Source organism: Elephas maximus, chromosome 4 (assembly GCF_024166365.1).
Source record: "Elephas maximus indicus isolate mEleMax1 chromosome 4, mEleMax1 primary haplotype, whole genome shotgun sequence".
Classification (NCBI taxonomy): Eukaryota; Metazoa; Chordata; class Mammalia; order Proboscidea; family Elephantidae; genus Elephas; species Elephas maximus.
This window is the reverse complement of record NC_064822.1, coordinates 104,805,145-104,831,633: the sequence shown is the minus strand read 5'-3', so window position 1 is coordinate 104,831,633 and position 26,489 is coordinate 104,805,145. Positions and strand designations below refer to the sequence as shown.

Genomic DNA, 26,489 nt, shown 5'->3' with positions numbered 1-26,489 from the left:
TGTCTGAAGGGGAGATGAGAGGGTAGAGGGATCAGAAGCTGGTGAATGGACACGAAAAGAGAGAACAGAGGGAAGGAGTGGGCTGTCTCATCAGGGGGAAAGCAATTAGGAGTGTATAAAAAAAAAAAAACACAGCAAGGTGTTTATAAATTTTTGTATGAGAGTCCGACTTGATTTGTAAACTTACACTTGAAGCACAATAAAAATTTTTTTTTAGATGGCAAAGGATATGAACAGGCACTTCACTAAAGAAGACATTCAGGTAGCTAACAGATACATGAGGAAATGCTCACCATCATTAGCCATTAGAGAAATGCAAATCAAAACTACAATGAGATTCCATCTCACTCCAACAAGGCTGGCATTAATCCAAAAAATACAAAATAATAAATGTTGGAGAGGTTGTGGAGAGACTGGAACACTTATATACCTTTGGTGGGAATGTAAAATGATACAGCCACTTTGGAAATTGATTTGGCACTTCTTTAAAAAGCTAGAAATAGAACTACCGTATGACCCAGCAATTTCACTCCTTGGGATATACCCTAAAGAAATGAGAAACTTCACACAAACAGATATATGCGTACCCATGTTCACTGCAGCACTGTGTACAACAGCAAATACATGGAAGAACCAAAGTGCCCACCAACGGATGAATGGATAAATAAATTATGGTATATTCACACAATGGAATACTATGCAACAATTAAGAACAACGATGAATCTGTGAAACATTTCATAACATGGAGGAATCTGGAAGGTGTTATGCTGAGTGAAATCAGTCAATTGCAAAAATACAACTATTGTATGAGACCACTATCATAGGAGCTCTAGATACAGTTTAAACACAGAAAAAAAATTTTTTTGATGGTTATGAGGGTGGGAAAGGGATATTCACTAACTAGATAAAAAAAAAAAAAAACTAGATAGCAGGCAAAATTTTTCTTTAGGTGAAGGGAAGGGCAATACATAACATGAGGACAGTCAGTACAACTGGAGTAAACCAAAAGTAGTTTCTTGAATACAACCAAAAGCTTCGAAGGCCAGAGCAGCAGGGACGGGGGTCTGGGGACCATGGTTTCGAGGGCATGTAAGTCAACTGGCATAACAAAATGTATTAAGAAAACATTCTGCATTTACACTTTGGTGAGAGACATTTGGGGTCTTAAACGCTAACAAGCGGCCATCTAACATGCATCAATTGGTCTCAACCCATCTGGAGCAAAGAAGAATGAAGAGCACCAAAGACACAAGGTAAATATGAGCCCAAGAGACAGAAAGGGCCACATAAGCCAGAGACTCCATCAGCCTGAGACCCAAAGAACTAGATGTGCCTGGCTACCATCGATCACTGCCCTGACAGGGAACACAACAGAGAATCCCTGATGTAGCAGGAGAACGGTGGGATGCAGATCTTAAATTCTCATAAAAAGACCAGGCTTAATGGTGTGACTGAGACCGGAGGAACCGTGATGGTCATGGTCCCTAGACCCTTTGATTGCCCAAGATTGGAACCATTATGTGGCTCAAGTAGACACAGGAGACTATGTGGGTGACTCCTGTCTGGCGGCAAGGTAAGAAGGCAGAGGGGGACAGGAACACGCACATGGGGAATACAGGGTAGAGAGGAGGAGTGTGCTGACTCATTAAGGGGAGAGCAGCTGGGAGTGCACTGCGGGGTGTGTATGGCTTTTTGTATGAGAATGACTTGATTTGTAAACTTTCACTTAAAGCAAAATAAATTAAAAAAAAAAAAAAGAACAGGGTACTGAAAATATCTAAATGTTCTATGTTTTCAGTAAGAAAAAGGAAGAAAATGGAGGCGGAAGCAGGTAAACCACAGGGAATAGAAAACCAATAAAAGATAAAAGGGAATTTCAGTTTTTTTAATAGTGGATTCATGGATTTTACTGTTGACTACTTTTGCCCCAGGAGTAAGGAGGGAGAAAAAGAAATTCAGCTCCTCTGCTTTCCCCCAGCCTCCACACAAGCATTGGCAGGAGTGAAGGGAACCCTTTATTCTGCAGCTTACCATCCCTCTAGCCCTCATCAGCTTACACTACAATTTACGTTGAGGCATCAGGGCTAATCTTGTTAGGGTATCTATTTCTCTTTACACCATTCATCACAAGAACCCCAGGACTCCTGGGCCATTCCAAAATCCCCACATACTCATCCCCACATGGCTAAGTAAGTATAACCCCTTTCAGAAAACCCTCCTTCCCACTCCTCCTTAGTTCTTGAAACTTTTCCACTATGCCCCCTGTAATTCATCAGCAAAATTTCCTATATCCTCAATCTCTTGTCTGAACAATCCCTTCACCTTTTTTGCTCTCACTGAAACCTGGCTCACCAATGCTCTCTCTATAGTCCTATCAAGTGGTGCTTTCTCTCCCAAGCCCCTTATACTATGTGTCTGGGTGTGGAAGAAATAGGTTTATACCTTGTACCTTTTTGCTGTTTCCAGATTATTCCCTTTCCTCCCTCCCTTCGTTCCTTCCTTCCTAAGGAAAAAAAAAAATCTCTTGTCAGAGCATACCACCACCTACCCCTCTCTGTTACAGTCATTTGGATGTGCCTGGGTCACTTCCTCTCAAGCCTTGAAGATTTTAGTTCCTGGCTCACTGTTCTGTTGTAATTCCTGGTGATTTCAAAGTTCACAAAGATGACTGTTGTAATACTCTAACCTCTCAGTTCCACTGACCTCCTCTCCTGCAATGATCTTTAGCCACTCACTCCCAAAGTATCCATACCCTAGACCTTGTCATTATGATACACCCGCACAGTACTAACGGCCACATGAACCACAGCCTCCTCTAGCCTGAGACCAGAAGAAATAGATGGTGTCTGGCTACCACTACCGACTGTTCTGACCAGGTACACAATAGAAGGTCCCAGTTAGAATGAAAGAAAAAGGTAGAACAAAACTCAAATTCATAAAAAAGGCCAGACTTACCAGACTGATAGAGACTAGACGAACGCCCAAACTATCACCCTAAGATATCATTTTAACCTGGAACTGAAGCCACTCCCAGAGGTCACCTTTCAGGCAAATAATGGATTGGCCTATAAAATAAACAATAAAATCCGTGAGAAATGTGCTCCTTTAAACAATAAACTACACGAGACCAAACTGTCAACATTTACTCAAAAGCAAAGAAGGGCAGGGAAACTGGATGAATGGAAACAGGGCAGGCGAGGTGTAAATGGTGAGAGTGCTGACACATTGCAGGGAATGTAACCAATGTCACGGAACAATCTGTGTATGAATTGTTGAACAGGAATCTAATTTACTGTATAAACTTTCACCAGAACAACATTAAAAAAAAAAAAAAAACCATTGCCGTCAAGTTGATTCTGACTCATAGCAACCTATTGGACAGAGTGGAACTGCCCCATAGGGTGTCCAAGGCTGTAATCTTTATGGAAGCAGAGACTGCCACATCTTTCTCCCGCAGAACAGCTGGTAGGTTCAAACCACCGGCCTTAGCAGCCAAGCTCTTAACCACTGCACCACCAGGGCTTTGGTAACTATGTTCCCTCCACAATCTATTTCATCAACATCCCACTCTCCAATCACCACTTCCAACTTCTGCAGATTGTTCCTTCTAGCAACCTAAGTCCAACAATCCTTTGAAACTACTAGGACTTAAAAGCCATTTTCCACCCCCCTTTCAAGTTCTCATTTTCTTCCTTACTTAGCTTAGATACCAAGGTTCATCATCATAACCATTCCCTTGCATACACTCTCAACTCTCTTGCCTTCTCCCTTACTTTATCATCCCTGCCTAGCAAAAGAACAGCCCTGGTTAAATACAATTCCCTGTCAAACTAACTAAACCCTTTAGGACATTTAGAAGACAACTGGAATTTTGAACACTGACAGGATATTTGGTATTCGGGAACTCTTAAATTGTTTGGTGTGGTAATGGTATTTTTTGGGTAACAGTTCATCTCTTTTTAGAGGTACAGCATAAAATATGAGTAAAATATGATGTATAAGATTGTGTCAAAATAAGTGGGTGAGGAAACAAAAGATTGGCCATGAGTTAGTACTTATTGAAGCTGGGTGATAAGTACACGAGGGTTCTATCTACTTTTGTATGTTTAAATTTTTCCCTAATAACATGTTAAAAACAAAAAATACAGCTGCCTGCCTATTCCACGCCTGCTAAACGTGACTTTAAAAAGAAGAAAAATATATATATATCTCCATATTAAGGTCTCACTTAAAATTCACAACCACCAACAATCTCTTAGCCCAGCAAAACAATACTACTACATTTTACATTTGCCTTATTCATTCACTCTCCCTGGCCCCAGAGGCCCATTTCATGTCATTTCCTCTCTTCTCAAGCCATCAACACCTCCTCTCCTATCCTCATTCCCAGATGATGCTCTTCCTTTCATTTTCTCAGTAAAACAGGAAGCGACCACCATCATTACTCACCACCTGCATCTGTTCCCATGTGCCCTATCTTCCATCCTGCTATTTAGTGTGAATGAAATGATTGTTCCAGTCTTAGGCCAACACCTCCATTTGCGTACCAGATTCCAAGCCCTACTGCCTATCACTGTTACTGTTCCAGCCATTCCCCCCTCTCCCTTCCATATCAGCAACGCTTCCTTCTTTACTGGATCATCCCATCATAATTGTATAAACACGCTGTCTTAGTTACCTAGTTCTGCTATACCAGAGATACCATAAGTGGATGGCTTTAACAAAGAGAAATTTATTCTCTCACGGTCTAGGAGGCTATAAGTCCGAATTCAGGGTGCCAGCTCCAGGGGAAGGCTTTCTCTCTCTGTCGGCTCTAAGGTCCTTGTCATCGATCTTCCCCTCATTTAGGAACTTTTCAGCACAGGGACCCTAGGTCCAAAGGGCGCACACTCATGGCTCTTCTTGTGTGGTGGTAATGAGGTCCCCACATCCCTCTGCTTGCTTGTCTTTTTTATATCACAAAAGAAATTGACCTAAAACACAACCTAATCTTGTAGACTGAGTCCTGCTTCAGTAACGTAACTGCCTCTAATCCTGCCTCATTAACATCATAAAGGTAGGATTTACAACACTTAGGAAAATCACATCAGATGACAAAATGGGGGACAATCACACAATACTGGAAATCATGGCCTAGCCAAGTAGACACACATTTTGGGGGGACACAATTCGATCCATAACACATGCCCTTATTTCTTAAAGGATATTTCTTAACCCTAATTCCCCCTCCAGCTATTTATCTATTTCTTTGCTCTTCTTGACAGCAAAACTCTGATAGAAGCTATCTATACTCACTTTTTCTAATTCCTTCCCTCCCATTGTCTTTTGAAATCACCACCAACAACGTATTGTATGGTATGTGAACTATAACTCAATAAGGATATTTAAAAATAAAATCACCCCAATAGGTTTTGCTTCCTGTCAAGATCAGCAACAAATCCCAAACGGCTAAATCCATGAGTCAATTTTTAGTCTTCATTTTATTTACTTATCTGTATGGTTAACAGCTTGGCTGCTAACCAAATGGTCAGCAGTTCGAATCCACCAGCTGCTCCTTGGAAATCCTATGGGGCAATTCGACTCTGTCCTACATGGTGACGGGGAGTCGGAATTGACTTGACAGCAATGGGTTTGGGGTTTTAACGTCTGGCATACCATATACTTATTTTGTGTAAATACCCCTCCCTCCAGAATGTAAACTCCACAGGGATAAGATATAGAGAATGTAATCATATATGAAATATGGTATCATATTTCACTGATTCTAAAATGCACATCTTTTTTTCATATTTTCGCGTCTCTCAAATACGGATGCAAGCAATGACATCTTACAACTGCTATCTGTTCCTTCCAAGCACCTGGGGAACCACCAACCTGAAACAACTTGTAATTAAAATCTCTGCTTTAAATTTCTGAATCACATAGGTAGTGTGAATTCAGACCAAGAAGTGGTTCAAATTCCCAAGACAATTTCCCCCCTTCTGTACAGCACCAAGGTTGAGACATGCATGTTGCCTTCCTATCCTTTTCTGTGTGGTGGGTTTATCTCTCATATTTTCACGTGTCCTTTGGTATTCCAGCTTTATGTAGGGTCTCCTAAGAGACTCCTATCTTGGGCCTATTTCTGTTATAGTAATACATAAAATAATGGTGTGTCTTACAATTGATGGCATCAGAAACAGCAATCAACGCATGCAATTTAGGAAAAAAAAAATTTTTTTTTTTTCTAAATTGCATGCGAAGACCAGACTTAATGGCCTGAGACTGGAGGGACCCCGGAGGTCATGGTCTCCAGATTCTGTTAGCCCAAGACTGGAACCATTCCCAAAGTCAACTCTTCAGACAGGGATTGGACCGGACTATAAGACAGAAAATGATACTGGTGAGGAGTGACCTTCTTGGCTCAAGTAGACACATGAAACTATGTGGTCCGCTCCTGTCTGGAGGCGAGATGAGAAGGCAGAGGGGCACAGAAGCCGCTTGAATGGACATAGGAATAGGGTGGCAAGGAGGGCTGTGCTGTCTCATTAGGGGGAGAGCAGCTGGGAGTACACAGCAAGGTGTATATAAGTTTTTGTATGACAGACTAATTTGATTTGTAAACTTTCACTTAAAGCACAAGAAATAATTTTTTTTAAAAAAGCATGCTATTTAGAGAAATAGAGAATAGGATTCATAAGCATCAGCATGAATCCAATCCTTAAAATCTGGAGACTGACTCAGTCTTCATATTCCCATTTCTCCACCCTCATCACCAGCTGCCCATGTGGTACTCTCTCTCTGACCCTAGCCACCCAGTGCTAGGTCAGAGCTCACAAGTTAAAAAGGACACCCCCATTTTTCAGACTACCAAATAGGCAGGCGCCAGACATGAGTTTGAGGAGTCCACGTGATACTCCAAACTTCTGACCTGCTAGCCAACAGTCTGCGGCTAGTTTCCCACTACCCCTTCAGGATGCCAGCCGCAAGATGGAAATCCATACAACACTCTTACATTCTGACCTCCTTGCTCCCCCTGCTCCTTTGCATTCGAAAACTCACTGGAATGACTCCGAGAACTCACAGAAAATATACCATACTTACAACTACAGATTTATTATAACCAAAAAAGGTACAAATGAAAAAACGCATAGAGTGACGTCTGGGATGGTTCCCAACATGGAGCTTGCATGTTCCAAGGGACAAGTTACCATCCCAAGAACAGATGTTCTCATCAACCAGGAAGCTCTGTGAACCTTTGTGTTCAGGGCTTTTATCAGCCAGTCCTGCATGATATGCTAAATCATGCTTCCTGAGGCTAGATGATATTGACCTCCCAGGTGAGTCTTTTCTGGTCTGGCTAGCCCCCACTCACCGGCACAAATTCTAACATGTGGTCTGGAAGTCCCACACTGTCATGGATTGAATTGTGTCCCCCCAAAATACGTGTCAACTTGGTTGGGCCATGATTCTAACTATTGTGTGGTTGTCCTCTATTCTGTGATTACAATTTTATGTGAAAGAGGATTAGGGCAGGATTGTAACACCCTTACTAAGGTCACATCCCTGATCCAGTGTGAAAGGAGTTTCCCTGGGGTTTGGCCTGCACCACCTTTTATTTACAAGAGATAAAAAAAAAAAAAGGCAAGCAAGCAGAGAAGGAGACCTCATACCACCAAGAAAGCAGTGCTGGGAGCAAAGAACATCCTTCGGACCTGAGGGTCCTGTGCTGAGATGCTCCCAGACCAAGGGAAGACTTATAACAAAGACCTTCAAGAGCCGACAAAGAAAGCCTTCCTCTGGAGCTGGCGCCCTGAAATTGGACTTGTAGCCTACTAGATGTGTGAGAATAAATTTCCCTTTGTTAAAACCATCCAACTTGTGGTATTTTCTGTTATAGCAGCACTAGATGACTAAGACATACACTGAAGCACCCCAATTACTCCAAAATTTATTTCTCCAGAGCCAAGGACAAAAGCCTTACATAAGGTAAAACTAGGTCCTTTACCCCACAGGAGATAAATACCAGAAGTGCCTGCTAAAAGAAAAAGTGCGTTTGAGGAAAAGGAAATAAAGGAGCTGTCTTTTAAAAAAAACTATCTCATTCTACAAACTATGTGCACATATGACTTTGATAAAAATGAACCCTGAAACCTAAAGAAAATGAAGAATTAAATGATCTTTGAGAAAAACAGAAGAGAGGAAAATATATGTAGACATGGGGAAAATGCAGGGGTCAGAAAGCAAGAAGCCCTTGAGTCTAGCAAGAGCAGAATAAAGAGGACAAAAACAAAGAGAAGAAAAATCTAGGACAGCTTGCAAGTACTGGAGCTGAAACAGCCAAAGACAGAAAAAGCCAAAATAGGTTGTTTTAATTGAAATTGTAGGCAACAGTACAGAAATAGGACTTTTCAACCGAGCCCCATATTGCCAATGGACATCTCCACTTGATTGTCCACAGGAAAACTCAAATTCAGAATGTCCCTACTGCTTAACTCAAATAATTTTCTAAAATAATAAGGGAGAGACTGTGCATTTACATATAAAGGATTAAGTATGTACAAAGGGGTGTAGTGAAACTGATTACTTTTGTATGGCCTTTCTAGCCATGGTCTTGGAACTCTCACCCAGGTGACTGGCGGGACTTTGTGATAGGGTAATTGGAGCCCACCAAGGGGATTGGTCAGTTTTGCCTTAAAAGACAGTGAATTCCAGAGTACAGAGGAGGATCCTACTATCACCGAAGAAGAGCAGCCATGAGGGGAGAGTGTGCTAAGACGCTTCTGGAAGCAGGAGAAAGAGAGAGACAGAGCTGTAACCCTGAAGAGGGTGAGAAGTAGTGGCAGGAGAGACCCAGCAGCAGTAAACAGCATGGTGGGCTTCCTGGCCTATGGAGAGAGAAAGCTGAGTGCCTTTGGGGAGAGGCCTAGGGCCAGGGAAAGATGTACCTACGAGCACAGTTCAGAGGAGGCTGTCCTGATGGAAGACTGTATCCTGAATATTCCTAAGCCTGAATTTTAACCTCTTACTTCCCTAATAAACCCCATAATTGTGAGTATTGTCTGTGAGTTGTGTGGCCACTGCAATGAATTATTGAACTCAGCAGAGAAGTAGAGAGTGCTGTGAAAGGGATAATTGGTGTCAGAACTAGCAAAGATGGCAGACGAGAAAACATGTCTGATTACTGCCTCAAAGGAATCAGCCTTGGGCTACTGATCTTGGTTCTCTTTCCCCATCATGAAGTTAGAGGAGATCACACACTGCCTCCATGCTATTTTTACAGGGGGAAAAAATGAATATCCATAATCCAGCTAAATCCGCCAATAATCAATAAAACTATACAAATTCCCCATGTTAAAAAAATTACCATGGTTTCAGGGGACATCTAAGTCAACTGGCATAACAAAATCTATTAAGAAAACATTCTGCATCTCACTTTGCAGGGTGGTGTCTGGGGTCTTAAATGCTACCAAGCAGCCATCTACGCTGCATCAATTGGTCTCAACCCACCTGGAGCAAAGGAGGATGAAGAACACCAAAGACAACAGGTAATTATGAGCCCAAGAGACAGAAAGGGCAACATAAACCAGAGACTACATCAGCCTGAGACAAAGAGAACTAGATGGTGCCCGGCTACAACTGATGACTGCCCTGACAGGGAACACAACAGAGAACCCCTGAGGAAGCAGGAGAGCAGTGGGATGCAGACCTCAAGTTCTCATAAAAAGACCAGACTTAATGGTCAGACTGAGATTAGAAGGACCCTGGAGGTCACGGTCCCCAGATCTTCTGTTAGCCCAAGACAGGAACCATTCCCAGAGCGAACTCTTCAGACAGGGATTGGACTATGGGATAGAAAATGATACTGGTGAAGAGTGAGCTTTTTGGATCAAGTAGACACATGAGACTATGTGGTCAGCTCCTGTCTGGAGAGGAGATGAGAGGGCAGAGGGGGTCAGAAGCTGGCCAAATGGACATGAAAATACAGAGTGGAGGGAAGGAGTGTACTGTTTCATTAGAGGGAGAATAACTAGGACTATATAACAAGGTGTATATAAGTTTTTTTATGAGACTGACTTGGTTTGTAAACTTTCACTTAAAGCACAATAAAAATTAAAAAAAAAAAAAATTAGTATGTACAAATTAAATTCATCCATTCCCAAATCTGTTGTTCTTTCTATCCTAGGTAGGTGGCACTGCTCAGTCTCCCAACCAAAAAACGCTAGATCTTCCCCCTTATTCCCTATCTTCACCCAGTCTCATCTAACCTACTTCTAAATGCTCTTGAATTCATCCCCTTTTCAAACCACTTCATATCTGGATTTCATCATCGCTCCCCTGGAATAGCCCTGTAATATTCCAACCATCCTTCACGTCACTACTGATATGATTCTCCATTCTGATCATGTCAACTCTCCTGCTTCCAACTTCCGACGTCTAAAGCTCAGCACTACAAACAAAATTCCTTATGAACGGGCCCCTAGTCTGGCCTCCATCCTCATCTAAAAGTACCTGTCCCATTAGTTCATTCAATCAATTATCAAACGCTTATTGAGTACTATAATATGCTAGATTCTGTATTAGGCACTCGGGAATACCCTAGTGAGCAGACAGTCTTATGGAGGAAATTACTCAAATAAATATTTCATCCACTCAACAAATTTTTTTTTTGTATTCGACATTTTTTAAAAATATTTATTGTGCTTTAAGTGAAAGTTTACAAATCCAGTCAGTCTCTCACACAAAAATTTACATACACCTTGCTATATACTCCATGGAAACCCTGGTGATGTAGCAGTTAAGTGCTACGGCTGCTAACCAAAGGGGTCAGCAGTTCGAATCCGCCAGGCGCTCCTTGGACCCTCTATGGGGCAGTTCTGCCCTGTCCTATAGGGTCGCTATGAGTCGGAATCAACTCGACGGCACTGGGTTTGGTTTTTTTTGGTTTTATATACTCCTAGTTGCTCTCACCCTAATGAGACAGCACACTCCTTCCCTCCACTCTCCATTTTTGTGTCCATTCGGCCAACTTCTGACCCCCTCTGCCCTCTCATCTCCCCTCCAGGCAGGAGATGCCAGCATAGTCTCATGAGTCTACTTGAGCCAAGAAGCTCACTCTTCATCACTATCATTTTCTATCCCATAGTCCAGTCCAATCCCTGTCTGAAGAATTCGCTCTGGGAATGGTTCCTGTCTTGGGCTAACAGAAGGTCTGGGGATGATGACCTCCGGGGTCCTTCTAGTCTCAGTCAGGCCATTAAGTCTGGTCTTTACACGAGAACTTGAGGTCTGCATCCCACTGCTCTCCTGCTCCTTCAGGGGTTCTCTGTTGTGTTCCCCGTCAGGACAGGCATCAGTTGTAGCCTGGCACCATCTAGTTCTCCTCGTCTCAGGCTGATGTAGTCTCTGGTTTATGTGGCCCTTTCTGTCTCTTGGGCTCATAATTACCTGTTGTCTTTGGTGTTCTTCATCCTCCTTTGCTCCAGGTCGGTTGAGGCCAATTGATGCATCTTAGATGTCCACTTGGTAGCATTTAAGACCCCAGACACCACCCTCCAAAGTGAGATGCAGAATGTTTTCTTAATAGATTTTATTATGCCAATTGACCTGGATGTCCCCTGAAACCATGGTCTCCAAACCCCGCCCCTGCTACGCTGGCCTTCAAAGAGTTCAGTTTATTCAGGAAACTTCCTTGCTTTTGGTTTAGTCTAGTTGTGCTGACCACTCCTGTATTATGTGTTGTCTTTCCTTTACCCAAAATAGTTCCTATCTACTAATTAGTAAAAACCCCTCTACCTCCCTCCCTCCCCACTCTCTCGTAACCATCAAAGAATATTTTCTTCTATGTTTAAACTATTTCTTGAGTTCTTATAATAGGGGTATCACACAGTATTTGTCCTTTTGCAACTGACTAATTTCACTCAGCATAATGCCTTCCAGATTCCTCCATGTTATGAAATGTTTCATGGATTCATCATTGTTCTTTATTGATGCGTCATATATCATTGTGTAAATATACCGTAATTTATTTATCCATTCATCCGTTGATGGGCACCTTAGTTGCTTCCATCTTTTTGCTATTGTAAATAGTGCTGCAACGAACATGGGTGTGCATATATCTGCTCGTGTAAAGGCTCTTATTTCTCTAGGATATATTCCAAGAGTGTGACTGCTGTCAACAAATATTTTTTAAATGTCTACTTGTACAAGCACTCTTCTCAGTGCCAGAAATACAGTGTTGAACAAGACAAAGTTCCTACCCTCACTGAGTTTACTCGCTAGTGATAAAATGTGGTAAGTGCCATGAAAATCAAGTTCAGGATGCTATAAGATACAAAGACAGGAAAACCCAAATCAATTTGAGGGTCAAAAAACACTTCTCTCAGGAAATGATAACTGACACAAGGTCCCAAAGGTGAGCAGGCGATGACAAAGGAAGGGGTTGGTAGTGGTGAAGACCATTCCAGACAAAGGGTATAGAAAATATAGAGGCCCTGATGTGAGAGATGGCACAAGACATTAGGGAAAATAAAAGAAGGTCAGAGTAACTACAGAGCAGGGAATGGTGCCAAATGAAGCTGACAACATAGGCAGGGACTAACATCTAAATCAAATACATGATCACTCTGTATTGAGAATGGGTGACTAAGCATACAAGAATAGAATCTGGGGAACCCATTTTAAGAGACTATCACAATAATCCAGAGCTGAAGCCAAAATGATATATAGGAATATCTTATCCTGACATACATACAGATGCCTTAATACTGGAAGAGTGTAGGCCATAATCCCCGTGCCCAGCACACAAGTTGGAACTGAGCTACCTGCATAAATTCATGAAACACAAAGGACTACGCCATCGATTTAGAAATATCCAGCTCACCAGCTATGAGAAGCAGCACTTGGGTCTAGAGATGGAAAAAGTCACCTGGAAGAAACCCCAGACCTGCACCATTCACAGATGTGGACTCTAAATTTACTAAACATGTGGTGCAAGAACCCTCAGCTGACGCTTTATCATAAATAATGTACAGAACTAAAGGATGAAATAGGGCCCCAGCAGAAGCAAATGAAAAACTACGCAGTAGAGATCCTTCCCCAACCTGAGACACACAGGACTTAAGCTCAGGGTTTAAAGAAAAACACACACAGGCAGGAAGAATCAGCTGATGCAGCAATGAGGGCCTCTGTGCCCCAAGACAAAAAGTAATACAACAATTGGAAAAGAGACATTTTTTTCTTTCTTTTTTTTAATTGTGCTTTAAGTCAAAGCCTACAAATTAAGTCAGTCTCTCATACAAAAATTTATATACACCTTGCTATATCCTCCTAGAAACCCTGGTGACGTAGTGGTTAAGACCTACGGCTGCTAATCAAAACGCTGGCAGTTCTAATCCACCAGGCACTCCTTGGAAACTCTATGGGGCAGTTCTACTCTGTCCTATAGGGTCGCTAGGAGCCGGAATTGACTCAACGGCAATGGGTTTGGTTTTTTGCTTTTTATATACTCCTGGTTGCTCTCCCCCTAATGGACAGCACACTCCTCTCTACCCTGTATTCCCATGTCCATTCAGCCAGCTTCTGTAACCCTCTGCTTTCTCATCTCCCCTCCAGGCAGGAGTCTCATGTGTCCACTTGAGCCAAGAAGCTCACTCTTCACCAGTATCATTTTCTATTTTATAGTTCAGTCCAATCCCTGTCTGAAGAATTGGTTTTGGGAATGGTTCCAGTCTTGGGCTAACAGAAGGTCTGGGGACCATGACCTCTGGGGTCCTTCTAGTCTCAGTCAGACCATTAAGTCTGGTCTTTTTATGAGAACTTGAGGTCTGCATCCCACTGCTCTCCTGCTCCCTCAGAGGTTCTCTGTTGTGTTCCCTGTCAGGGCAGTCATCGGTTGTAGCCGGGCACCATCTAGTTCTTCTGGTCTCAGGATGACGTAATCTCTGATTTATGTTGCCCTTTCTGTCTCTTGGGCTCATAATTACCTTCTATCTTTGGTGTTCTTTATTCTCCTTTGCTCCAGGTGGGTTGAGACCAACTGATGCATCTTAGATGGCTACTTACTAGCATTTAAGACCCCAGATGCCACTCACCAAAGTGGGATGCAGAATGTTTTCTTAATAGATTTATTATGCCAATTGACTTAGATATCCCCTGAAACCATGGTCCCCAAACCCCTGCCCCTGCTACGCTATTCTTCGAAGCATTTGGTTTATTCAGGAAACTTCTTTGCTTTTGGTTTATTCCGGTTGTGCTGACCTCTCCTGTACTGTCTGTTGTCTTTCCCTTCACCTAAAATAGTTCTCATCTACTATCTAATTAGTGAATACCCCTCTCCCTCCCTCCCCCATCGCGTAACCATCAAAGAATATTTTCTTCTATGTTTAAACTATTTCTTGAGTTCTTACAATAATGGTCTCACACAGTATTTGTCCTTTTGCAACTGACTAATTTCACTCAGCATAATGCCTTCCAGACTTCTCCAAGTATGAAATGTTTCACGGATTCATCATCGCTCTTTATCGATGCATAGTACTCTATTGTGTCAATATACCATAACTTATTTATCCATTCATCTGCTGATTGGCACCTTGGTTGCTTCCATTTTTTTGCTATTGTAAACAGTGCTACAATGAACATGGGTGTGCATATATCTGTTTGTGTGAAGGTTCTTATTTCTCTAGGATATATTCCAAGGAATGAAATTGCTAGAGCGTATGGGAGTTCTATTTCTAGCTTTTTAAGAAAGCACAAATCAATTTCTAAAGTGGTTGTACCATTTTACATTCCTACCAGCAGTGTATAAATGTTCCAGACTCTCCACAACCTCTCCGACATTTATTCTTTTGTTTTTTGGATTAATGCCAGCCTTGCTAGAGTGAGATGGAATCTCATTGTAGATTTGATCTGCATTTCTCTAATGACTAATGATCGTGAGCGTTTCCTCACGTATCTCTTAGCTACCTGAATATCTTCTTTAGTGAAGTGTCTGTTTGTATCCTTTGCCCATTTTTTAATTGGGTTATTTGTCTTTTTGTTTTTTAGTTTTTGCAGTATCATATAGATTTTAGACACCAGCAGCTGATCAGAAATGTCATAGCTGAAAACTTCTTCTCAGTCTGCAGGTTATCTTTTTACTCTTTTGGTAAAGTCTTTGAAGAGCATAGGTGTTTGATTTTTAGGAGCTCCCAGTTATCTAGTTTCTCTTCTGCACTGTTAGTATTGTTTTATATACCGTTTATGCCATGTATTAGGGCTCCTAGCATTGTCCCCATTTTTTCTTCTATGATCTTTATCATTTTAGATTTTATACTTAGGTCTCTGATCCATTTTGAATTAGTTTTTGTGCATAGTGTGAGGTACGGGTCTTGTTTTATTTTTTTACAGATGAATATCCAGTTATGACAGCACCATTTGTTAAAAAGACTGTCATTTCCCCATGTAACAGACTTTGGGCTTTTGTCAAATATCTGCTGCTCATATGTGGATGGATTTATGTCTGGGTTCTCAATTCTATTCCATTGGTCTATGTGTCTGTTGTTGTACCAGTACCAGGCTGTTTTGACTACTGTGGCAGTATAACAGGTTCTCAAATCAGGTAGAGTTAGGCCTCCCACTTTGTTCTTAGAAAAGAGACATTTTTAAAGAAGGTTTAAAAACAAGGTATCTGCCCTCATTACTTCTTCTCAGCATCGTATTGGAAGTTCCAGTCAGTACAATCAGGCAAGAAAAAGAAAAAGGCATCCATATTGAAAAGAAAGAAGTAAAACGGTCTTTATTCACAGATGACATGATCATCTGTGTGGAAAATCTAACGACATCTACCAAGTGAGTTTAGCAAGGTTGCAGGATATAAATCAACATACAAAAATCAACTGTATTTCTATATACTAGCAACAAAAAATCAAATTGAAATTAAAAACACAATACCATGTACAAAAGCATCAAAAAATATGAAATACTTAAGGATAACTCTGACAAAAGATGTGAAAAATCTGTACACTGAAAACTACACCATATCGCTAAGTGAAATTAAAAACCTAAATAGAGATATACTGTGTTCACGCTCCCTGGTGGCGCAACTGTTAAACGCTAAGCTCTTAACCAAAAGGGTGGAAGTTCGAACCCACCTAGTGGGTCCATGGAGAAAGACCTGGCAATCTGCTCCATAAAGACTGCAGCCTAGGAAATCCTACAAGGCAGTTCTACTCTGTCACGTGGGGTCACTATGAGTCAAAAGTTGACTCGACGACACCCAACAACTGGGTTCACGGGTTGGAAGACTCAATATTGTTAGGATGTCAATTCTCCCCAAATTGATTTAGTAGATTTAATGCAATCTCAATAAAAATCCCAGCAGACGTTTTTGTAGAAACGGAAAAACTCGTTCTAAAGGCCATACGGAAATGCAAAGGTCCTAGAATGGCCAAAACAACTTTAAGAAAGAGGTTGGAGGGCTAAGACTAACTGATTTCGAAAAGTATTATAAAGCCAAAGTAACAGTACAAAGATCTATGGAACAGAATAGAGGGTCCAGAAACAGGCCCACACATATATGGGTAACTGATTTTCAACACAGATGAAAGGCAATTTAGTATTTCAACTAATGATACTGAACAACTGGACACCTGTATGCAAAAAAAAAAAAAAAAAAGAGCTTTGATTCATAGTTCAACACAATATGTAAAAATTAACTCAAAATGAATCACAGATCCAACCATAAAACCTAAAAATATAAATCTTCCACAAGAAAACAAAGGTAAAAACCATGATCCTCAGTTAGGCAGGTTTCTTAGATATAACACCAAAGGCACAAAACTTCTGTTCTTTGAAAGACTAAGAGAAAAGACAATCCCACAGATTGAGAGAAAATATTTGCAAATCAATCAAATTAATATCTTATGAAGGACTTATACCTAGAATTTAAAAAGAACTATTTCTTTTTTTTATCAAAACTTAAAATAAGCAAGCAATCCAATAAAATAAAAAAAAAAAAGGAGAAATGATTTGAACAGACATTTCACCAAAGCAGCACAGGAAAAAAGGCTCAACTTCCTTAGTCACTGGGGAAACACAAATTGAAACCACATTGAGTTACCACTATCCGTCTATGAAACTGGCTAAAATATTAAAAACTAGGCTGACTACATCAAGTACTGGCAGAGGATCTAAAGTAACTGCAACACTCATATATATGTAAAAATGGTACAATCGCTTTGGAAAAGCTTGGCTATTTCTTAAAAAGTTAAATATACATTTACCATATGATGCAGTCATTCTCCTCTTAGGTATTTACCCAAAAGAAAATGAAATATATATCCATACAAAGACATGCACTCAAATTTTCATTAGCCTTTTTCTTTGTAGTGGCCAAAAACAGCAGTCAAATGGATAAACAAAGTGTGATAAATCCATACAATGGAATACTACTCAGCAATAAAAAGGAGCTCTAGTGGTGCAACAGTTAAGCACTCAGCTGCTAACCAAAAGGCCAGTAGTTCAAACCCAACAGGTACTCCACAAGAGAAAGATGTGGCAGTCTGCTTCCATCAAGATTATAGCCTAGGAAACCCTATGGGGCAGTTGTACTCTGTCATACAGGGTCACCATGAGTCAGAATTGACTCGACAGCACACAGCAACAATAAAAAAAAGAAAAGAATAAACTATGCATACATGCTATAACATGGATGAAGCTCTATAGCTGAAAAATTAAACTACTGTCTTCCTTCTAAACTAAGAAATGAGAAATAAGATGCAGCATTATTTAGGAACCACTAAGAAAAAACTCTGCCAATTAAACTATAATCAATTGTAAGGCTCATCCCAAATTCAGACATGTTAAAATGGAGGGCAGGGTGCTTCTATCAATCAATGAAATATTGTTCTATATGCTTTGTGCATACATATACTGAGAGTAAAAATTTTAAAAGCATGCAAGGATTAATAGACACTGAATATGTTGCAGTGACTACCTCCAGGGAAGAAGAAAGGGGAACATAGTTGCAATGTTTTCTTTTAAAAAAATCTGATGCCTAAATTGTGGTCTCTAAATACTATTTCCCAACAAAGGAAACCAGGGCTCCTTAGAGAGATGCCTGATTCCAGGTTTGTGAAAGGAAACAAACAACACAAGCCTGGGGTATTTTCTCATGCCAAAAAAGTAACAAAGCTGTCATGGATTGAATTACGTCCCCCAAAAAATATGTGTCAACTTGGTTAGGCCATGATTCTCACTGCTGTGTGGTTGTCCTCCATTTTGTAATTGTAATTTTATGCTAAAGAGGATTAGGGTGGGGCTGTAACACCTTTACCCAGGTTACATCCCTGATCCAAGGTAAAGGGAATTTCCATCAGTGTGGCCTGCACCACCTTTTATCTCTCAAGAGATAAAAGGGAAAGGGAAGCAGCAGGGGGCAGGACCTCATAGCACCAAGAAAGCAGTGCCAGGAGCAGAGGGTGTCCTTGGGACCTGGGGTCCCTGTGCAGAGAAGCTCCTAGTCCAGGGGAAGATTGATGAGAAGGCTGAGAGAGAGAAAAGCCTTCCCCTGGAACTAACGCCCTGAATTTGGACTTTCAGCCTATTTTATTGCGAAGAAATAGATTTCCCTTTGTTAAAGCCATCCACTCGTAGTATTTCTGTTAGCAGCACTCGATGATTTTAAGACAAAAGCTATCAAAGACTACCCCTTGCCGTCGTGTCGATTCCAACTCATGGCAACCCTATAGGACAGAGAAGAACTGCCCCACAGGGTTTCTAAGGCTGTAATCTTTACAGAAGCAGACTAGCACCTCTTTCTCCTACGGAGCAGTTGATGAGTCTGAGCTGCCGACCTTTCGGTTAGCATCTATGTGCTTAACCACTACACCATCAGGCTCCTTTATCAAAAACTACTTCAATCAAATCAAAACGACACAGGAGCCAATTTAAATGCGTTCTCACACGCCTAAGATGGGACAATATGAACATCAACAATAATTATGACTACCATGTCTGAAACATATTAAATACATAACAATCCATTAATTTTATAATAATGCTCCCCCAAACAAACCAAAAAAAAAAAAAAACTCATTGGTCACTTTTGGAAGTTGTTAAGGCCCTAACTCATTTTATTTTTCTAAATATTGATAAACCAAAAGAATCAAGCATTTATTCTACCTCTCCTATACAAACCACTTTTCAGAGTAATCAAAGGGTTAGTAAAGGAAAATTCATCTTTACAGAAAAGTTCCAGCTCATAAATACAGAATAATAACAGAAATCGAAAATCATCATTTGGCCAATCTTAATGAAAGAAGAGGAGCCCTGGTAGCTTTGACAGTTAAGTGCTCAGCTGCTAATCAAAAGACTGGCAGTTCAAACCCATTTAGTGGCTCCAAAGGAGAAAGATCTGGCAACAGCTCCCATAAAGATTACAGCCTGGAAAACCTTATGGGGCAGGTCTACTCTGTCACATGGACTTGCAATGAGTCAGAATGGACTGGATGGCACCCAACAAAAACAACAGCAGCAATAACAGTGAAAGACCAGATCTAGGCAACAATCACCAATGGCTGCTAAAACCATTAGATGAAAGGTTGACGGAGAACTTTTAGAAATGGATTGATCAGGCTGACAATACCCAAACCCACTGTTCAAAAGTACGGAGTGGGAAGGATAGCTAAAACTAAAAATGGAAAAATGTTGAAAATTGCTGAAGCTGGATGAGGGTACACTGGGGTTCACTGTATTATTCTTTCCACTTGTGTAGAATGTTGAAAAATTCCACAAAAAAAAAGTTCATTATAAAAGATATAAGAAGAAGAAAAAAGATATAAGACAAATATGGTATAATTAAAATGTGACAAAGCACTATGGTGGGTATACAGGTGTTTCTATAATATTCTCTATTTTGTCTGTACATTTGAAATACTACACAATAAGCAAGACTTAAGCTGGAGCTAAAATACCAAATAAAATACAATAAAAACAGACTGGGGTGGAAAGAAGGAATATTATTTAAAGCATTGTAAGGCTCTTGTATTGTTCAGGAAGGCAGAGATATTAACTTTAGACTTCAGTTAATACGCATGTTAATAGTTTAATGGTTAACTACTAAAAACAGAAAAAGAATACACAACTTGAAAACCAGGAAAAGAAAAATGGACTCAGTAGAAGAAAAATGGACTCTACAGATTCAACTGAAAGCAAATAAGAAGAACCATGGCTTAAAAAAAAAAAAAAGTTTAAATTAAAATGGCAGAAATAAGTTCCAATGTATCAGTAAGCACACTAAAAATGAAAAGATTAAACTTATCAAAAGACAAACTATCAGACTTTTTAAAAATCCAATTATGCACATTTTAACAAGCTACACTTAAAGCAAAATGACCCAGAAAAGTTGAAAATTAAAAGGACAAAAGATATGCTGCACAAATATTAATAAATCTTATTAATATTATTCATTAGCTATTATTAATCAGACACAATTAGACTTAAAGCAAAAATTACTAAATGTGGTCACAAAAAGAGAGCCTTCAGGGTTCATCAAAAAAAAAAAAAAAAACCTTTACTCCTCGCCATGGACAGACAGATATTTAGAAGGGGGTTCAGGTACTTCCAGTAACAACACCCTTCCCCTTCTTGTTCCAATTGAAACCTTTCTCCTGTGAGGACATAGCCCCTCACAGCCCTTGCAGTAAATTAAAGTTGTCTCATACTGCTGGACTCTCCAGCAAGGTTGTGAATTCCTTGCTCCTCACCGATGCTTCCAAATTAGTCTTCCTCTCTTTGCTCTAAAAACCCTTTGCTTTGAATATCATGTAAAAATTACATCACCCACTACCTGGCTCACTGTGACTCTCTACACTACTTCTGCCTTAAGTTCCAGTGATTCTAAAACACACATAAATGATCCTTCCAACACCCTAGCTCTCTGAATTCCTGTCTCAGTTCTCTCAATTTCTCTCTTCCAATAATCTTGTCCCGCACCCACTCAGTCTATGATCATGCCTGCACAATCTCTACCTCTTCTTTTTACATACCTCACTCCCTCACTCCAACCTCTTTTGATCCCATCAGGGCCTTCAATTCACTGATTCTACCATCTTTTCACCATCTCTTGTCCACTTCATGTCCTCCTTTCCTCATCTGGTTTAAATTTCACAGTGTATTATTAAAATCACTCCTTTGCATATGCTCTCTATTCCCTTCTCTCTCTCGTGGTTTATTCTACTCTCTTAGCAGAACCCCTCCCTGGTTAAATCCACTCCAAACACACATCCCTGCAGCTGAATGTGGCTGGAGGAAAAAAAACATACTGACGATCTCACTTTAAATTCATGACCACAAACCTCAAGTGACCCTTGATGTGACCCAGCAATCACAAAGTATTTCCCTGATGTAGCCATTCTCCCACTCTCCTAAACGACAATTTCACACCTTCTCCTCTCTCCACTAACTTGCATCACCTCTTCCTACCCTCACTCTCAACAGAGCACTTGGCTTTCTAATCCACTGAGAATATTAAAACAGAAGAAAACTTTCACAAACTTCCACCAGCAAATGAATATACCTACTTGATGGATGGGTTTTCAATGTATTTTAGAGGTGAAACCTGTGGCCGACGAGTCAATTCCGACTCATAGCAACCCTACAGGACAGAGGAGAACTGCCTCATAGTTTCCAAGGAGTGGCTGGTTGGATCTGAACTGTCCACCTTTTGGTTAGCAGCCAAGCTCCCAAGCAGCAGGAATTGGAGATGGGTTTGATGTGAGGTAAGGAAAAGCAAACATTCACTTTTCACTTGTTACATGTTTTACAATAAGCATGTTACTGCTGTGATTTATAAAAATGAGATGGAAAACACCTTCTGCCCAAAAAGAAAAAGATATTTAAGAGGGTTTTTTTTTTTAATATCCAGAATGTAAAAAACTTCTATAAAAAAATTAAAAATGAGCAAAGTAAACTAGATTAATGGAAAGAAAACATAGTAGAAATAATGAGAATGTTCAGGCATTGTCAAGAATGTAACCAATGTCACTGAAAAACTTAGAGAAATTTGTGAATGGGAACCTAAACTGCTGTGTAAACCTTCACCAAAAACACAACAAAATATTTTTTTGAAAATGGGCAAAGTACATACAAAGAAAATTCACAAAGAATTATAAACTAGAATACTGGAAATGGTACAACCAGAACATAAAGAGAATGCTGACACATTGTGAAATGTCACTAATGTCACTGAATACTTTGTGTGGATACTGTAGAATAGGAATCTAACTTGCTATGCAAACTTTCACCAAAAACACAGTAAGACAGTATTTAAAACTATCAATAGACACACAAAACACACTCAACCTCACGTCTAATCAGGGAAGATAATGTTGTTAGGTGCCGTCAAGTTGGTTCTGACTCATAGTGACCCCATGTACAACAAAACAAAACACTGCTTGGGCCTGCACCATCCTCGCAATCGTTGCTCTGTTTGAGCCCATTGTTGCAGCCACTGTGCCAATTCATCTTGCTGAGGGTCTTCCTCTTTTTTATTTTCACCGACCCTCTACCTTACCAAGCATGATGTGCTTCTCCAGAGACTGGCCCCTCCTCATAACACGTCCAAAGCACGTGAGACGAAGTATCTGCCTCCTCCCCCTCAAGGAGCTTTCTGGCTGTACTTCTTCCAAGACAGATTTAACCAGATTTAAAACAGATCAGACACATTTAACCAGAAAAGAGAGAAGTGTTTAATTCACCAGATAACAGCCAATATTTGTAAATTGGTACTTTTTTAAAGTTATTTGATGAACAACAAAATAAATAACATTATAATTGAAAGAATAAAATAAATATCCGAGTTCATAATGACGTAAATAAGTGATTAAATAAATAAACGGGGGGAAGGGACAAATCCGCTTACAGAAAAACTCCAATTAATAATGGTGTAAGTAATGAGGGAAATAGAAAATTAACATTACAACACCACAGTAATAATTGTTATGCAAGATCCACCAATGAACACTAAAATTAATGGGTGTAATTTTTAGGAGAAATGAGATATTTGCATACTCTTAAAGTATTTCCTAAAATATTTTATTAATTACTGTGGTGATTTTAGAAACCCTGGTGGCATAGTGGTTAAGAGCTATGGCTGCTAACCAAAAGGTCGACAGTTCAAATCCACCAGGTGCTCCTTGGAAACTCTATGGGGCAGTTCTACTCTGTCCTATAGGGTCGCTATGAGTCAGAACCGAAGCAACGGCAACAGGGTCAGGGTATGGCAAGGGGGGAGGAGGTGGTGATTTCAACATTAACACACAGATTCGTTAATACTTCTTCCTCCAGGAGGCAGAGCTTAATTCTCCATCCCCCATGACTGTGGGTTGGACTTAGTCACTCACTTTTAACAAATAAAGTATGGGAAGAGAAAAACAGAAATTTTACAGTGACCAAGTCATCAAGGTTAATATCACCACAATAAGACACACTGATATCATTTCCCCCTGATATGATGCAATGAAAAGGGCACAACACCCCTGTGGTATTCTTCCCCAAAATCCATGACTTCAGTCTGATCGGGAAAAAACAAACCCAAATTGAGGAACATTCTACAAAATATCTGACCAGTACTCTTTAAAAAGTGGCAAGGTCATAAAAGACAAGGAAAGGCTGAAAACTGTCACAGACTATAGGAGACTAGAGACATGATGACTAACTGCAATCTAGATTAGATTCTAGAATTTTTTAGGACATGAGTGAAAAAACTGGGGAAATTCAAATACAGTCTGCAGTTCAATAGCATTGTACCAATGTTGATTTATTAGTTTTGAAAAATGCTAGAGCTCTCTGTACTAGTTTTGTTAACTCTTTTATAAACCTAAAATTATTTCAAAATAAAAAGCTATCCACCAAAAGTTTTAGAAGAGCGTACCGTTTCACCCAGCAATTCACATCTAGCAACCTAAGCAAAACACTCACACGTATGTACCAAGAAGCACATTAAAAAAAATTCACTGAAGCATTGTTAAAAACAATATATATGTATCCATCAATTGGGAAATGGTTAAAAATAAATGGTATACGTATACTACGGAATGAACATAAACACCAACAGAGGTTAAAAGAATAAAGTGAACCTATACAGGTTGCCGTGAGTTGGGATTAACTCAGTGGCAACGTTTGTTTTTTTAATATGTATTGATATGAAAAAAATCCTCAAGACATATTAAGAACGAGTTACAGAATAATATATACCATTTTCTGAAAACAATAATACATACAAAAATACACGTTTTTGTATAGGTGCAGCATGGTGGATCACTTTTGTGTGGTCTTTCTAGCCATGATCTTGTTAACTCCCACCCAAGTGATTGGGCAGGACTGTGTAGATACAGTAATTGTAGCCCTCCAAGGGGACTGGCCAGTTTTGCCATCCTGCTGGGCTTGAAATAAGCCACCCCAGAGGCGGGAAAGAGAGAATACCAAGGAAGAACAGCCAGGAGCCAGCACCTCCTTTAGACCCAGGATCCCTGCGCAGAGAAGCTGCTGGAAGCAGGAGACAGAGACAGACTTAACGCTGAAGGCAGTAGAGACCTGGCAGCAGAGACCCGGCAGCAGGAGGTAGCCTACAGAGAAAGCTGAGTGCCTCTGGGCAGAGGCCATGGGCCAGGGAGAGGTGTGCCTGATTGCACGGTTGAGAAGAGGCTGTCCTGATAGAAGAACTATATCCTGAGTGTTCCTGAGCCTGAATTGTAACCTGTTAATTCCCTAATAAACCCCATAATTATGAGTATGACCTGTGAGTTGTGTGTGGCCATTTCAACGAATTATCAAACCCAGCAGAGAAGTAGTCCGTGCTGTGGGAAGGATGGTTGGTGTCAGAATTGGTAAAGATGGTACGGAGAAAAGGCATGTCTAATACCCCCACCTTGGGCTGTTGATCTTGATTCTCCTTTCCCTTGTGAAGTTATTTAGAGGAGGTCAGATACTGCCTCCAAGCAGTTTTTACAATAAGTATGTAAAAGTAAGTAAAACAATCTAGAAGAGTATACACTAGACTGATAACAGAGATTACTTGTGGAAAGAGAGGCATGTTATCAGGGGAGGGGACTGTTATTTGTTAAGGACAAAGATTGAGGATCAAGGTAAAGGGGACCTTTCTATTTTCACTCTATTCTTACAATGCTTGGATTTTTCATAGTCATTAATAACTTTGCAATAAAAAATAACTTTTTCATACGCTATAAAAATTCTTGTGTCAGTACAGAGTATCTCTATCAGTAATTGCCTTTGGGGAACAGAAACAAGGAAGACTGTTTTCATCATTTACTTCTGTACCATTCAATTTTGTTTGCCATGTACATGCACTGCTTTCAAAAAAATTTTTTAATGCACATTTTTAAAAGTACACTAGGATAAGTGCTACTATGAAAGTATGTAAAAGATTTAAAAGCCCAAAAGAAGGAGGGTTTAATTCTGCCTGAGAGACCTGAAGGCTTGAGGAGTCACCTAACTTAGAAGGCACTCCAGGTAGAGGTCAAAGAATGAGCAAAGACACAGAGGCATCACACAAGACAGGGAGGGTTCATAGCTGATGTATAAAGAACAAAGTTGAGCAGTACAGGGGGAGGGGGCCTGCAGGAAAGATCTGAATAATCACCAGTTCCCACTGCTGCATCTTCCAATAAAATAACCAAATTTAGGCTTGCATGCGGTCTTCTGTATATTCTGCTGAAAACTAGTATTATTGTTGTTAGGTGCCCTCGAGTCGATTCCGACTCAAAGCAACCTCATGTGACAGAGCAGAACTGTCCCACAGAGTTTTTTAGTTACAGGAGCAGATCACCAGGTCTTTTCCTCCATGAGCTGCTGGGTGGGTTCAAACCGCCAATCTTTTGGTTAGCAGTTTAACCATTTTGCCACCAGGGCCATTATCATGACATAATGCAATGAGTATATCTGCCTAAAAACCTGGTAGAATACATTAATCAGTTCAAGATGCTACAGTCCTGAATGGAGGGTAAGATTCTAAACAATTATTTTCATCTCCCGTTCTCGTCTATCTTCTTCATATGACCAGCCCATAAAGCCAAGATGCAATAAGCATAAAAACAATGGTAGTACATCAACTGCACACCATTAAATATAAAAAGAACGCTTCCTTGGCCCAGTTTTCAAAACATTCTGATTGTGGCATTTACAGCAAATGTCTTATAACAGGACAGAATGAAGAAAGATGATCTAAATCTCAGCTACAACCAGATGCATTATTGCTTTATAGTTCTTAGGAATGAATTAAACAGTGATGATGTACTGATTTCTACCAAAGATAAACTGATTTTACGCATACGTGCTTCTAACTTCTTGATTTGGGAGTATCAATTAAAAGCAAAGCATCAACACCGACAGAGTTAAAACTCTTACAACAAATGACAGGTTTTGTTGTCTCTCCACTCCTGTTTGGAAAAGCCAAAGTTTCCTTCCAATTCAGGACACGTGTAGCAAAAATAACTGTAATTACAGTACTAGC

The 26,489-nt window shown here is 40.2% G+C and overlaps 1 protein-coding gene across 2 annotated transcripts in view; it reads right to left on the bottom strand.

Annotated features, from left to right (window-relative positions):
- Window positions 1-26,489, bottom strand: part of SPATS2 (spermatogenesis associated serine rich 2) — a 162,278-nt gene that overhangs the window by 120,033 nt on the left and 15,756 nt on the right. The window contains exon 2 of one of the 2 annotated variants that reach the window (XM_049883031.1): window positions 2,957-3,066. The exons of the other annotated variant lie outside the window; for it this stretch is intronic. The gene's annotated coding sequence lies outside the window, so the exon portion shown is untranslated. The remainder of the gene's footprint in view (window positions 1-2,956; window positions 3,067-26,489) is intronic. 2 annotated transcript variants of the gene reach the window in all.